The 14,732-nt window shown below is 49.8% G+C and overlaps 13 non-coding genes across 13 annotated transcripts; all 13 read left to right on the forward strand.

Moving 5' to 3' along the window:
• The first annotated feature begins 362 nt into the window (after positions 1-362).
• Positions 363-481, forward strand: LOC124737159. The gene has a single exon (XR_007009522.1). It is a non-coding gene; the product is annotated as a 5S ribosomal RNA (ribosomal RNA).
• A 1,043-nt stretch (positions 482-1,524) lies between these two features.
• Positions 1,525-1,643, forward strand: LOC124737228. The gene has a single exon (XR_007009584.1). It is a non-coding gene; the product is annotated as a 5S ribosomal RNA (ribosomal RNA).
• A 1,044-nt stretch (positions 1,644-2,687) lies between these two features.
• On the forward strand, positions 2,688-2,806 carry LOC124737240. Its single transcript, XR_007009595.1, has one exon. It is a non-coding gene; the product is annotated as a 5S ribosomal RNA (ribosomal RNA).
• A 1,046-nt stretch (positions 2,807-3,852) lies between these two features.
• Positions 3,853-3,971, forward strand: LOC124737253. The gene has a single exon (XR_007009606.1). It is a non-coding gene; the product is annotated as a 5S ribosomal RNA (ribosomal RNA).
• Positions 3,972-5,016: 1,045 nt separating this feature from the next.
• On the forward strand, positions 5,017-5,135 carry LOC124737265. Its single transcript, XR_007009617.1, has one exon. It is a non-coding gene; the product is annotated as a 5S ribosomal RNA (ribosomal RNA).
• A 1,046-nt stretch (positions 5,136-6,181) lies between these two features.
• On the forward strand, positions 6,182-6,300 carry LOC124737166. The gene has a single exon (XR_007009528.1). It is a non-coding gene; the product is annotated as a 5S ribosomal RNA (ribosomal RNA).
• Positions 6,301-7,344: 1,044 nt separating this feature from the next.
• Positions 7,345-7,463, forward strand: LOC124737178. Its single transcript, XR_007009539.1, has one exon. It is a non-coding gene; the product is annotated as a 5S ribosomal RNA (ribosomal RNA).
• Positions 7,464-8,506: 1,043 nt separating this feature from the next.
• On the forward strand, positions 8,507-8,625 carry LOC124737190. Its single transcript, XR_007009550.1, has one exon. It is a non-coding gene; the product is annotated as a 5S ribosomal RNA (ribosomal RNA).
• A 1,044-nt stretch (positions 8,626-9,669) lies between these two features.
• LOC124737202 lies at positions 9,670-9,788 on the forward strand. Its single transcript, XR_007009561.1, has one exon. It is a non-coding gene; the product is annotated as a 5S ribosomal RNA (ribosomal RNA).
• A 1,046-nt stretch (positions 9,789-10,834) lies between these two features.
• Positions 10,835-10,953, forward strand: LOC124737214. Its single transcript, XR_007009572.1, has one exon. It is a non-coding gene; the product is annotated as a 5S ribosomal RNA (ribosomal RNA).
• A 1,046-nt stretch (positions 10,954-11,999) lies between these two features.
• Positions 12,000-12,118, forward strand: LOC124737223. The gene has a single exon (XR_007009579.1). It is a non-coding gene; the product is annotated as a 5S ribosomal RNA (ribosomal RNA).
• A 1,046-nt stretch (positions 12,119-13,164) lies between these two features.
• Positions 13,165-13,283, forward strand: LOC124737224. The gene has a single exon (XR_007009580.1). It is a non-coding gene; the product is annotated as a 5S ribosomal RNA (ribosomal RNA).
• A 1,046-nt stretch (positions 13,284-14,329) lies between these two features.
• LOC124737225 lies at positions 14,330-14,448 on the forward strand. Its single transcript, XR_007009581.1, has one exon. It is a non-coding gene; the product is annotated as a 5S ribosomal RNA (ribosomal RNA).
• Positions 14,449-14,732: the final 284 nt, after the last annotated feature.

The raw sequence follows: 14,732 nt of genomic DNA on the forward strand, positions 1-14,732 counted from the left end.
AGCTGCGCGTCTCACACACACGGCGGCGCGCCCGCTAGTTCGGCAGTCGCTCTGCTGGCACGTCGGATTGCGGAAGGAAGTGCTTACAATTACAATTCTGTTCGTGTTTTATGTTGTAAAGTTGTTAGCTTGTAACGACGTAATGTTAATAAATAAATTTATAAAGCTCACAAAAAAAAAAAAAAAACACGAAGCACGTCCTTCCGGCTCATAAGTTTTGGAACTCAGGATTGCGTTCGCGCTAACGTGACGAATTGTCAATAAAAAGAAAATGCGGCTGCTTTCGACCGAAAAGTAAGATTTTGTGTGTGTTGGGATAAGAACCGAATGCGAATTCTGCCATGCGCCAACATTATATGGGCGCCAACGGCCATACCATGTTGAGTACACCGGTTCTCGTCCGATCACCGAAGTTAAGCAACATCGGGCGTGGTTAGTACTTGGATGGGTGACCGCCTGGGAACACCACGTGCTGTTGGCTCCCATCATTTACTTTTTTTTTTTTATACCGCCCTCTTTCCATACCACCGTTGTCTTGTGACTAAGATTCTTGCTTAAGCATTTTAAACTACTGTAATGACCATAAAGTACGAAATTGCAGTAAATGTCTCAGTTTGAGGGAGAATGTGCTAACCAAGTTCGCCAGGAAGTCTTTGAAAACGACAAAACAGTACGAATCGGCAGATGTGTTCTGAAATACGTCAGCGCCTGTTGTTGTGTAGCGGTGTACAATTCCTACTTCGATATGTAATCATAAAGTTATTCTTTAGTCGTCTCGTCTCGTCTCGTCTCGTCTCCTCTCCTCATCTCCTGCAGACGTTTCTTGTGCTTGCGCTGTTATATGGGCCACGACCCGAGCGGCAGCGAGCGGCAGTCGAGCAAAGTCGGGACAAGTCGGGACGGATACAGGGACAGGGATAGGAATGGTGCGAATGCACTGCAAATTACGCAAACACCTCGTCTGAGGCGAGGCGAGGCGAGGCGAGGAAGCTCACATCGCCAGCAGTGGCGCCCTCCAACAAGACTGTGCCACACCCCGCACAGGCCCTACGCCGGTCGGCCGCGCGCCAGCCCTCCTGCGCTGGACACCAGGGACAAGATGCGTCTTCCGCGAGTGTCGAAGGCTGCACGCGCCAAGCGGATGACAGGAGGTGCAACGAGAAGCTGCGCGTCTCACACACACGGCGGCGCGCCCGCTAGTTCGGCAGTCGCTCTGCTGGCACGTCGGATTGCGGAAGGAAGTGCTTACAATTACAATTCTGTTCGTGTTTTATGTTGTAAAGTTGTTAGCTTGTAACGACGTAATGTTAATAAATAAATTTATAAAGCTCACAAAAAAAAAAAAAAAAACACGAAGCACGTCCTTCCGGCTCATAAGTTTTGGAACTCAGGATTGCGTTCGCGCTAACGTGACGAATTGTCAATAAAAGAAAATGCGGCTGCTTTCGACCGAAAAGTAAGATTTTGTGTGTGTTGGGATAAGAACCGAATGCGAATTCTGCCATGCGCCAACATTATATGGGCGCCAACGGCCATACCATGTTGAGTACACCGGTTCTCGTCCGATCACCGAAGTTAAGCAACATCGGGCGTGGTTAGTACTTGGATGGGTGACCGCCTGGGAACACCACGTGCTGTTGGCTCCCCATCATTTACTTTTTTTTTTTTATACCGCCCTCTTTCCATACCACCGTTGTCTTGTGACTAAGATTCTTGCTTAAGCATTTTAAACTACTGTAATGACCATAAAGTACGAAATTGCAGTAAATGTCTCAGTTTGAGGGAGAATGTGCTAACCAAGTTCGCCAGGAAGTCTTTGAAAACGACAAAACAGTACGAATCGGCAGATGTGTTCTGAAATACGTCAGCGCCTGTTGTTGTGTAGCGGTGTACAATTCCTACTTCGATATGTAATCATAAAGTTATTCTTTAGTCGTCTCGTCTCGTCTCGTCTCGTCTCCTCTCCTCATCTCCTGCAGACGTTTCTTGTGCTTGCGCTGTATATGGGCCACGACCCGAGCGGCAGCGAGCGGCAGTCGAGCAAAGTCGGGACAAGTCGGGACGGATACAGGGACAGGGATAGGAATGGTGCGAATGCACTGCAAATTACGCAAACACCTCGTCTGAGGCGAGGCGAGGCGAGGCGAGGAAGCTCACATCGCCAGCAGTGGCGCCCTCCAACAAGACTGTGCCACACCCCGCACAGGCCCTACGCCGGTCGGCCGCGCGCCAGCCCTCCTGCGCTGGACACCAGGGACAAGATGCGTCTTCCGCGAGTGTCGAAGGCTGCACGCGCCAAGCGGATGACAGGAGGTGCAACGAGAAGCTGCGCGTCTCACACACACGGCGGCGCGCCCGCTAGTTCGGCAGTCGCTCTGCTGGCACGTCGGATTGCGGAAGGAAGTGCTTACAATTACAATTCTGTTCGTGTTTTATGTTGTAAAGTTGTTAGCTTGTAACGACGTAATGTTAATAAATAAATTTATAAAGCTCACAAAAAAAAAAAAAAAAAACACGAAGCACGTCCTTCCGGCTCATAAGTTTTGGAACTCAGGATTGCGTTCGCGCTAACGTGACGAATTGTCAATAAAAAGAAAATGCGGCTGCTTTCGACCGAAAAGTAAGATTTTGTGTGTGTTGGGATAAGAACCGAATGCGAATTCTGCATGCGCCAACATTATATGGGCGCCAACGGCCATACCATGTTGAGTACACCGGTTCTCGTCCGATCACCGAAGTTAAGCAACATCGGGCGTGGTTAGTACTTGGATGGGTGACCGCCTGGGAACACCACGTGCTGTTGGCTCCCCATCATTTACTTTTTTTTTTTTATACCGCCCTCTTTCCATACCACCGTTGTCTTGTGACTAAGATTCTTGCTTAAGCATTTTAAACTACTGTAATGACCATAAAGTACGAAATTGCAGTAAATGTCTCAGTTTGAGGGAGAATGTGCTAACCAAGTTCGCCAGGAAGTCTTTGAAAACGACAAAACAGTACGAATCGGCAGATGTGTTCTGAAATACGTCAGCGCCTGTTGTTGTGTAGCGGTGTACAATTCCTACTTCGATATGTAATCATAAAGTTATTCTTTAGTCGTCTCGTCTCGTCTCGTCTCGTCTCCTCTCCTCATCTCCTGCAGACGTTTCTTGTGCTTGCGCTGTTATATGGGCCACGACCCGAGCGGCAGCGAGCGGCAGTCGAGCAAAGTCGGGACAAGTCGGGACGGATACAGGGACAGGGATAGGAATGGTGCGAATGCACTGCAAATTACGCAAACACCTCGTCTGAGGCGAGGCGAGGCGAGGCGAGGAAGCTCACATCGCCAGCAGTGGCGCCCTCCAACAAGACTGTGCCACACCCCGCACAGGCCCTACGCCGGTCGGCCGCGCGCCAGCCCTCCTGCGCTGGACACCAGGGACAAGATGCGTCTTCCGCGAGTGTCGAAGGCTGCACGCGCCAAGCGGATGACAGGAGGTGCAACGAGAAGCTGCGCGTCTCACACACACGGCGGCGCGCCCGCTAGTTCGGCAGTCGCTCTGCTGGCACGTCGGATTGCGGAAGGAAGTGCTTACAATTACAATTCTGTTCGTGTTTTATGTTGTAAAGTTGTTAGCTTGTAACGACGTAATGTTAATAAATAAATTTATAAAGCTCACAAAAAAAAAAAAAAAAAACACGAAGCACGTCCTTCCGGCTCATAAGTTTTGGAACTCAGGATTGCGTTCGCGCTAACGTGACGAATTGTCAATAAAAAGAAAATGCGGCTGCTTTCGACCGAAAAGTAAGATTTTGTGTGTGTTGGGATAAGAACCGAATGCGAATTCTGCCATGCGCCAACATTATATGGGCGCCAACGGCCATACCATGTTGAGTACACCGGTTCTCGTCCGATCACCGAAGTTAAGCAACATCGGGCGTGGTTAGTACTTGGATGGGTGACCGCCTGGGAACACCACGTGCTGTTGGCTCCCCATCATTTACTTTTTTTTTTTTATACCGCCCTCTTTCCATACCACCGTTGTCTTGTGACTAAGATTCTTGCTTAAGCATTTTAAACTACTGTAATGACCATAAAGTACGAAATTGCAGTAAATGTCTCAGTTTGAGGGAGAATGTGCTAACCAAGTTCGCCAGGAAGTCTTTGAAAACGACAAAACAGTACGAATCGGCAGATGTGTTCTGAAATACGTCAGCGCCTGTTGTTGTGTAGCGGTGTACAATTCCTACTTCGATATGTAATCATAAAGTTATTCTTTAGTCGTCTCGTCTCGTCTCGTCTCGTCTCCTCTCCTCATCTCCTGCAGACGTTTCTTGTGCTTGCGCTGTTATATGGGCCACGACCCGAGCGGCAGCGAGCGGCAGTCGAGCAAAGTCGGGACAAGTCGGGACGGATACAGGGACAGGGATAGGAATGGTGCGAATGCACTGCAAATTACGCAAACACCTCGTCTGAGGCGAGGCGAGGCGAGGCGAGGAAGCTCACATCGCCAGCAGTGGCGCCCTCCAACAAGACTGTGCCAGCACCCCGCACAGGCCCTACGCCGGTCGGCCGCGCGCCAGCCCTCCTGCGCTGGACACCAGGGACAAGATGCGTCTTCCGCGAGTGTCGAAGGCTGCACGCGCCAAGCGGATGACAGGAGGTGCAACGAGAAGCTGCGCGTCTCACACACACGGCGGCGCGCCCGCTAGTTCGGCAGTCGCTCTGCTGGCACGTCGGATTGCGGAAGGAAGTGCTTACAATTACAATTCTGTTCGTGTTTATGTTGTAAAGTTGTTAGCTTGTAACGACGTAATGTTAATAAATAAATTTATAAAGCTCACAAAAAAAAAAAAAAAAACACGAAGCACGTCCTTCCGGCTCATAAGTTTTGGAACTCAGGATTGCGTTCGCGCTAACGTGACGAATTGTCAATAAAAAGAAAATGCGGCTGCTTTCGACCGAAAAGTAAGATTTTGTGTGTGTTGGGATAAGAACCGAATGCGAATTCTGCCATGCGCCAACATTATATGGGCGCCAACGGCCATACCATGTTGAGTACACCGGTTCTCGTCCGATCACCGAAGTTAAGCAACATCGGGCGTGGTTAGTACTTGGATGGGTGACCGCCTGGGAACACCACGTGCTGTTGGCTCCCCATCATTTACTTTTTTTTTTTTATACCGCCCTCTTTCCATACCACCGTTGTCTTGTGACTAAGATTCTTGCTTAAGCATTTTAAACTACTGTAATGACCATAAAGTACGAAATTGCAGTAAATGTCTCAGTTTGAGGGAGAATGTGCTAACCAAGTTCGCCAGGAAGTCTTTGAAAACGACAAAACAGTACGAATCGGCAGATGTGTTCTGAAATACGTCAGCGCCTGTTGTTGTGTAGCGGTGTACAATTCCTACTTCGATATGTAATCATAAAGTTATTCTTTAGTCGTCTCGTCTCGTCTCGTCTCGTCTCCTCTCCTCATCTCCTGCAGACGTTTCTTGTGCTTGCGCTGTTATATGGGCCACGACCCGAGCGGCAGCGAGCGGCAGTCGAGCAAAGTCGGGACAAGTCGGGACGGATACAGGGACAGGGATAGGAATGGTGCGAATGCACTGCAAATTACGCAAACACCTCGTCTGAGGCGAGGCGAGGCGAGGCGAGGAAGCTCACATCGCCAGCAGTGGCGCCCTCCAACAAGACTGTGCCACACCCCGCACAGGCCCTACGCCGGTCGGCCGCGCGCCAGCCCTCCTGCGCTGGACACCAGGGACAAGATGCGTCTTCCGCGAGTGTCGAAGGCTGCACGCGCCAAGCGGATGACAGGAGGTGCAACGAGAAGCTGCGCGTCTCACACACACGGCGGCGCGCCCGCTAGTTCGGCAGTCGCTCTGCTGGCACGTCGGATTGCGGAAGGAAGTGCTTACAATTACAATTCTGTTCGTGTTTTATGTTGTAAAGTTGTTAGCTTGTAACGACGTAATGTTAATAAATAAATTTATAAAGCTCACAAAAAAAAAAAAAAAAAACACGAAGCACGTCCTTCCGGCTCATAAGTTTTGGAACTCAGGATTGCGTTCGCGCTAACGTGACGAATTGTCAATAAAAAGAAAATGCGGCTGCTTTCGACCGAAAAGTAAGATTTTGTGTGTGTTGGGATAAGAACCGAATGCGAATTCTGCCATGCGCCAACATTATATGGGCGCCAACGGCCATACCATGTTGAGTACACCGGTTCTCGTCCGATCACCGAAGTTAAGCAACATCGGGCGTGGTTAGTACTTGGATGGGTGACCGCCTGGGAACACCACGTGCTGTTGGCTCCCCATCATTTACTTTTTTTTTTTTATACCGCCCTCTTTCCATACCACCGTTGTCTTGTGACTAAGATTCTTGCTTAAGCATTTTAAACTACTGTAATGACCATAAAGTACGAAATTGCAGTAAATGTCTCAGTTTGAGGGAGAATGTGCTAACCAAGTTCGCCAGGAAGTCTTTGAAAACGACAAAACAGTACGAATCGGCAGATGTGTTCTGAAATACGTCAGCGCCTGTTGTTGTGTAGCGGTGTACAATTCCTACTTCGATATGTAATCATAAAGTTATTCTTTAGTCGTCTCGTCTCGTCTCGTCTCGTCTCCTCTCCTCATCTCCTGCAGACGTTTCTTGTGCTTGCGCTGTTATATGGGCCACGACCCGAGCGGCAGCGAGCGGCAGTCGAGCAAAGTCGGGACAAGTCGGGACGGATACAGGGACAGGGATAGGAATGGTGCGAATGCACTGCAAATTACGCAAACACCTCGTCTGAGGCGAGGCGAGGCGAGGCGAGGAAGCTCACATCGCCAGCAGTGGCGCCCTCCAACAAGACTGTGCCACACCCCGCACAGGCCCTACGCCGGTCGGCCGCGCGCCAGCCCTCCTGCGCTGGACACCAGGGACAAGATGCGTCTTCCGCGAGTGTCGAAGGCTGCACGCGCCAAGCGGATGACAGGAGGTGCAACGAGAAGCTGCGCGTCTCACACACACGGCGGCGCGCCCGCTAGTTCGGCAGTCGCTCTGCTGGCACGTCGGATTGCGGAAGGAAGTGCTTACAATTACAATTCTGTCGTGTTTTATGTTGTAAAGTTGTTAGCTTGTAACGACGTAATGTTAATAAATAAATTTATAAAGCTCACAAAAAAAAAAAAAAAAACACGAAGCACGTCCTTCCGGCTCATAAGTTTTGGAACTCAGGATTGCGTTCGCGCTAACGTGACGAATTGTCAATAAAAAGAAAATGCGGCTGCTTTCGACCGAAAAGTAAGATTTTGTGTGTGTTGGGATAAGAACCGAATGCGAATTCTGCCATGCGCCAACATTATATGGGCGCCAACGGCCATACCATGTTGAGTACACCGGTTCTCGTCCGATCACCGAAGTTAAGCAACATCGGGCGTGGTTAGTACTTGGATGGGTGACCGCCTGGGAACACCACGTGCTGTTGGCTCCCATCATTTACTTTTTTTTTTTTATACCGCCCTCTTTCCATACCACCGTTGTCTTGTGACTAAGATTCTTGCTTAAGCATTTTAAACTACTGTAATGACCATAAAGTACGAAATTGCAGTAAATGTCTCAGTTTGAGGGAGAATGTGCTAACCAAGTTCGCCAGGAAGTCTTTGAAAACGACAAAACAGTACGAATCGGCAGATGTGTTCTGAAATACGTCAGCGCCTGTTGTTGTGTAGCGGTGTACAATTCCTACTTCGATATGTAATCATAAAGTTATTCTTTAGTCGTCTCGTCTCGTCTCGTCTCGTCTCCTCTCCTCATCTCCTGCAGACGTTTCTTGTGCTTGCGCTGTTATATGGGCCACGACCCGAGCGGCAGCGAGCGGCAGTCGAGCAAAGTCGGGACAAGTCGGGACGGATACAGGGACAGGGATAGGAATGGTGCGAATGCACTGCAAATTACGCAAACACCTCGTCTGAGGCGAGGCGAGGCGAGGCGAGGAAGCTCACATCGCCAGCAGTGGCGCCCTCCAACAAGACTGTGCCACACCCCGCACAGGCCCTACGCCGGTCGGCCGCGCGCCAGCCCTCCTGCGCTGGACACCAGGGACAAGATGCGTCTTCCGCGAGTGTCGAAGGCTGCACGCGCCAAGCGGATGACAGGAGGTGCAACGAGAAGCTGCGCGTCTCACACACACGGCGGCGCGCCCGCTAGTTCGGCAGTCGCTCTGCTGGCACGTCGGATTGCGGAAGGAAGTGCTTACAATTACAATTCTGTTCGTGTTTTATGTTGTAAAGTTGTTAGCTTGTAACGACGTAATGTTAATAAATAAATTTATAAAGCTCACAAAAAAAAAAAAAAAAACACGAAGCACGTCCTCCGGCTCATAAGTTTTGGAACTCAGGATTGCGTTCGCGCTAACGTGACGAATTGTCAATAAAAAGAAAATGCGGCTGCTTTCGACCGAAAAGTAAGATTTTGTGTGTGTTGGGATAAGAACCGAATGCGAATTCTGCCATGCGCCAACATTATATGGGCGCCAACGGCCATACCATGTTGAGTACACCGGTTCTCGTCCGATCACCGAAGTTAAGCAACATCGGGCGTGGTTAGTACTTGGATGGGTGACCGCCTGGGAACACCACGTGCTGTTGGCTCCCCATCATTTACTTTTTTTTTTTATACCGCCCTCTTTCCATACCACCGTTGTCTTGTGACTAAGATTCTTGCTTAAGCATTTTAAACTACTGTAATGACCATAAAGTACGAAATTGCAGTAAATGTCTCAGTTTGAGGGAGAATGTGCTAACCAAGTTCGCCAGGAAGTCTTTGAAAACGACAAAACAGTACGAATCGGCAGATGTGTTCTGAAATACGTCAGCGCCTGTTGTTGTGTAGCGGTGTACAATTCCTACTTCGATATGTAATCATAAAGTTATTCTTTAGTCGTCTCGTCTCGTCTCGTCTCGTCTCCTCTCCTCATCTCCTGCAGACGTTTCTTGTGCTTGCGCTGTTATATGGGCCACGACCCGAGCGGCAGCGAGCGGCAGTCGAGCAAAGTCGGGACAAGTCGGGACGGATACAGGGACAGGGATAGGAATGGTGCGAATGCACTGCAAATTACGCAAACACCTCGTCTGAGGCGAGGCGAGGCGAGGCGAGGAAGCTCACATCGCCAGCAGTGGCGCCCTCCAACAAGACTGTGCCACACCCCGCACAGGCCCTACGCCGGTCGGCCGCGCGCCAGCCCTCCTGCGCTGGACACCAGGGACAAGATGCGTCTTCCGCGAGTGTCGAAGGCTGCACGCGCCAAGCGGATGACAGGAGGTGCAACGAGAAGCTGCGCGTCTCACACACACGGCGGCGCGCCCGCTAGTTCGGCAGTCGCTCTGCTGGCACGTCGGATTGCGGAAGGAAGTGCTTACAATTACAATTCTGTTCGTGTTTTATGTTGTAAAGTTGTTAGCTTGTAACGACGTAATGTTAATAAATAAATTTATAAAGCTCACAAAAAAAAAAAAAAAAACACGAAGCACGTCCTTCCGGCTCATAAGTTTTGGAACTCAGGATTGCGTTCGCGCTAACGTGACGAATTGTCAATAAAAAGAAAATGCGGCTGCTTTCGACCGAAAAGTAAGATTTTGTGTGTGTTGGGATAAGAACCGAATGCGAATTCTGCCATGCGCCAACATTATATGGGCGCCAACGGCCATACCATGTTGAGTACACCGGTTCTCGTCCGATCACCGAAGTTAAGCAACATCGGGCGTGGTTAGTACTTGGATGGGTGACCGCCTGGGAACACCACGTGCTGTTGGCTCCCCATCATTTACTTTTTTTTTTTATACCGCCCTCTTTCCATACCACCGTTGTCTTGTGACTAAGATTCTTGCTTAAGCATTTTAAACTACTGTAATGACCATAAAGTACGAAATTGCAGTAAATGTCCTCAGTTTGAGGGAGAATGTGCTAACCAAGTTCGCCAGGAAGTCTTTGAAAACGACAAAACAGTACGAATCGGCAGATGTGTTCTGAAATACGTCAGCGCCTGTTGTTGTGTAGCGGTGTACAATTCCTACTTCGATATGTAATCATAAAGTTATTCTTTAGTCGTCTCGTCTCGTCTCGTCTCGTCTCCTCTCCTCATCTCCTGCAGACGTTTCTTGTGCTTGCGCTGTTATATGGGCCACGACCCGAGCGGCAGCGAGCGGCAGTCGAGCAAAGTCGGGACAAGTCGGGACGGATACAGGGACAGGGATAGGAATGGTGCGAATGCACTGCAAATTACGCAAACACCTCGTCTGAGGCGAGGCGAGGCGAGGCGAGGAAGCTCACATCGCCAGCAGTGGCGCCCTCCAACAAGACTGTGCCACACCCCGCACAGGCCCTACGCCGGTCGGCCGCGCGCCAGCCCTCCTGCGCTGGACACCAGGGACAAGATGCGTCTTCCGCGAGTGTCGAAGGCTGCACGCGCCAAGCGGATGACAGGAGGTGCAACGAGAAGCTGCGCGTCTCACACACACGGCGGCGCGCCCGCTAGTTCGGCAGTCGCTCTGCTGGCACGTCGGATTGCGGAAGGAAGTGCTTACAATTACAATTCTGTTCGTGTTTTATGTTGTAAAGTTGTTAGCTTGTAACGACGTAATGTTAATAAATAAATTTATAAAGCTCACAAAAAAAAAAAAAAAAAACACGAAGCACGTCCTTCCGGCTCATAAGTTTTGGAACTCAGGATTGCGTTCGCGCTAACGTGACGAATTGTCAATAAAAAGAAAATGCGGCTGCTTTCGACCGAAAAGTAAGATTTTGTGTGTGTTGGGATAAGAACCGAATGCGAATTCTGCCATGCGCCAACATTATATGGGCGCCAACGGCCATACCATGTTGAGTACACCGGTTCTCGTCCGATCACCGAAGTTAAGCAACATCGGGCGTGGTTAGTACTTGGATGGGTGACCGCCTGGGAACACCACGTGCTGTTGGCTCCCCATCATTTACTTTTTTTTTTTTATACCGCCCTCTTTCCATACCACCGTTGTCTTGTGACTAAGATTCTTGCTTAAGCATTTTAAACTACTGTAATGACCATAAAGTACGAAATTGCAGTAAATGTCTCAGTTTGAGGGAGAATGTGCTAACCAAGTTCGCCAGGAAGTCTTTGAAAACGACAAAACAGTACGAATCGGCAGATGTGTTCTGAAATACGTCAGCGCCTGTTGTTGTGTAGCGGTGTACAATTCCTACTTCGATATGTAATCATAAAGTTATTCTTTAGTCGTCTCGTCTCGTCTCGTCTCGTCTCCTCTCCTCATCTCCTGCAGACGTTTCTTGTGCTTGCGCTGTTATATGGGCCACGACCCGAGCGGCAGCGAGCGGCAGTCGAGCAAAGTCGGGACAAGTCGGGACGGATACAGGGACAGGGATAGGAATGGTGCGAATGCACTGCAAATTACGCAAACACCTCGTCTGAGGCGAGGCGAGGCGAGGCGAGGAAGCTCACATCGCCAGCAGTGGCGCCCTCCAACAAGACTGTGCCACACCCCGCACAGGCCCTACGCCGGTCGGCCGCGCGCCAGCCCTCCTGCGCTGGACACCAGGGACAAGATGCGTCTTCCGCGAGTGTCGAAGGCTGCACGCGCCAAGCGGATGACAGGAGGTGCAACGAGAAGCTGCGCGTCTCACACACACGGCGGCGCGCCCGCTAGTTCGGCAGTCGCTCTGCTGGCACGTCGGATTGCGGAAGGAAGTGCTTACAATTACAATTCTGTTCGTGTTTTATGTTGTAAAGTTGTTAGCTTGTAACGACGTAATGTTAATAAATAAATTTATAAAGCTCACAAAAAAAAAAAAAAAAAACACGAAGCACGTCCTTCCGGCTCATAAGTTTTGGAACTCAGGATTGCGTTCGCGCTAACGTGACGAATTGTCAATAAAAAGAAAATGCGGCTGCTTTCGACCGAAAAGTAAGATTTTGTGTGTGTTGGGATAAGAACCGAATGCGAATTCTGCCATGCGCCAACATTATATGGGCGCCAACGGCCATACCATGTTGAGTACACCGGTTCTCGTCCGATCACCGAAGTTAAGCAACATCGGGCGTGGTTAGTACTTGGATGGGTGACCGCCTGGGAACACCACGTGCTGTTGGCTCCCCATCATTTACTTTTTTTTTTTTATACCGCCCTCTTTCCATACCACCGTTGTCTTGTGACTAAGATTCTTGCTTAAGCATTTTAAACTACTGTAATGACCATAAAGTACGAAATTGCAGTAAATGTCTCAGTTTGAGGGAGAATGTGCTAACCAAGTTCGCCAGGAAGTCTTTGAAAACGACAAAACAGTACGAATCGGCAGATGTGTTCTGAAATACGTCAGCGCCTGTTGTTGTGTAGCGGTGTACAATTCCTACTTCGATATGTAATCATAAAGTTATTCTTTAGTCGTCTCGTCTCGTCTCGTCTCGTCTCCTCTCCTCATCTCCTGCAGACGTTTCTTGTGCTTGCGCTGTTATATGGGCCACGACCCGAGCGGCAGCGAGCGGCAGTCGAGCAAAGTCGGGACAAGTCGGGACGGATACAGGGACAGGGATAGGAATGGTGCGAATGCACTGCAAATTACGCAAACACCTCGTCTGAGGCGAGGCGAGGCGAGGCGAGGAAGCTCACATCGCCAGCAGTGGCGCCCTCCAACAAGACTGTGCCACACCCCGCACAGGCCCTACGCCGGTCGGCCGCGCGCCAGCCCTCCTGCGCTGGACACCAGGGACAAGATGCGTCTTCCGCGAGTGTCGAAGGCTGCACGCGCCAAGCGGATGACAGGAGGTGCAACGAGAAGCTGCGCGTCTCACACACACGGCGGCGCGCCCGCTAGTTCGGCAGTCGCTCTGCTGGCACGTCGGATTGCGGAAGGAAGTGCTTACAATTACAATTCTGTTCGTGTTTTATGTTGTAAAGTTGTTAGCTTGTAACGACGTAATGTTAATAAATAAATTTATAAAGCTCACAAAAAAAAAAAAAAAAAACACGAAGCACGTCCTTCCGGCTCATAAGTTTTGGAACTCAGGATTGCGTTCGCGCTAACGTGACGAATTGTCAATAAAAAGAAAATGCGGCTGCTTTCGACCGAAAAGTAAGATTTTGTGTGTGTTGGGATAAGAACCGAATGCGAATTCTGCCATGCGCCAACATTATATGGGCGCCAACGGCCATACCATGTTGAGTACACCGGTTCTCGTCCGATCACCGAAGTTAAGCAACATCGGGCGTGGTTAGTACTTGGATGGGTGACCGCCTGGGAACACCACGTGCTGTTGGCTCCCCATCATTTACTTTTTTTTTTTTATACCGCCCTCTTTCCATACCACCGTTGTCTTGTGACTAAGATTCTTGCTTAAGCATTTTAAACTACTGTAATGACCATAAAGTACGAAATTGCAGTAAATGTCTCAGTTTGAGGGAGAATGTGCTAACCAAGTTCGCCAGGAAGTCTTTGAAAACGACAAAACAGTACGAATCGGCAGATGTGTTCTGAAATACGTCAGCGCCTGTTGTTGTGTAGCGGTGTACAATTCCTACTTCGATATGTAATCATAAAGTTATTCTTTAGTCGTCTCGTCTCGTCTCGTCTCGTCTCCTCTCCTCATCTCCTGCAGACGTTTCTTGTGCTTGCGCTGTTATATGGGCCACGACCCGAGCGGCAGCGAGCGGCAGTCGAGCAAAGTCGGGACAAGTCGGGACGGATACAGGGACAGGGATAGGAATGGTGCGAATGCACTGCAAATTACGCAAACACCTCGTCTGAGGCGAGGCGAGGCGAGGCGAGGAAGCTCACATCGCCAGCAGTGGCGCCCTCCAACAAGACTGTGCCACACCCCGCACAGGCCCTACGCCGGTCGGCCGCGCGCCAGCCCTCCTGCGCTGGACACCAGGGACAAGATGCGTCTTCCGCGAGTGTCGAAGGCTGCACGCGCCAAGCGGATGACAGGAGGTGCAACGAGAAGCTGCGCGTCTCACACACACGGCGGCGCGCCCGCTAGTTCGGCAGTCGCTCTGCTGGCACGTCGGATTGCGGAAGGAAGTGCTTACAATTACAATTCTGTTCGTGTTTTATGTTGTAAAGTTGTTAGCTTGTAACGACGTAATGTTAATAAATAAATTTATAAAGCTCACAAAAAAAAAAAAAAAAAACACGAAGCACGTCCTTCCGGCTCATAAGTTTTGGAACTCAGGATTGCGTTCGCGCTAACGTGACGAATTGTCAATAAAAAGAAAATGCGGCTGCTTTCGACCGAAAAGTAAGATTTTGTGTGTGTTGGGATAAGAACCGAATGCGAATTCTGCCATGCGCCAACATTATATGGGCGCCAACGGCCATACCATGTTGAGTACACCGGTTCTCGTCCGATCACCGAAGTTAAGCAACATCGGGCGTGGTTAGTACTTGGATGGGTGACCGCCTGGGAACACCACGTGCTGTTGGCTCCCCATCATTTACTTTTTTTTTTTTATACCGCCCTCTTTCCATACCACCGTTGTCTTGTGACTAAGATTCTTGCTTAAGCATTTTAAACTACTGTAATGACCATAAAGTACGAAATTGCAGTAAATGTCTCAGTTTGAGGGAGAATGTGCTAACCAAGTTCGCCAGGAAGTCTTTGAAAACGACAAAACAGTACGAATCGGCAGATGTGTTCTGAAATACGTCAGCGCCTGTTGTTGTGTAGCGGTGTACAATTCCTACTTCGATATGTAATCATAAAGTTATT

Source organism: Schistocerca piceifrons, unplaced genomic scaffold, assembly GCF_021461385.2.
Source record: "Schistocerca piceifrons isolate TAMUIC-IGC-003096 unplaced genomic scaffold, iqSchPice1.1 HiC_scaffold_1693, whole genome shotgun sequence".
In the NCBI taxonomy this organism is placed as follows: domain Eukaryota; kingdom Metazoa; phylum Arthropoda; class Insecta; order Orthoptera; family Acrididae; genus Schistocerca; species Schistocerca piceifrons.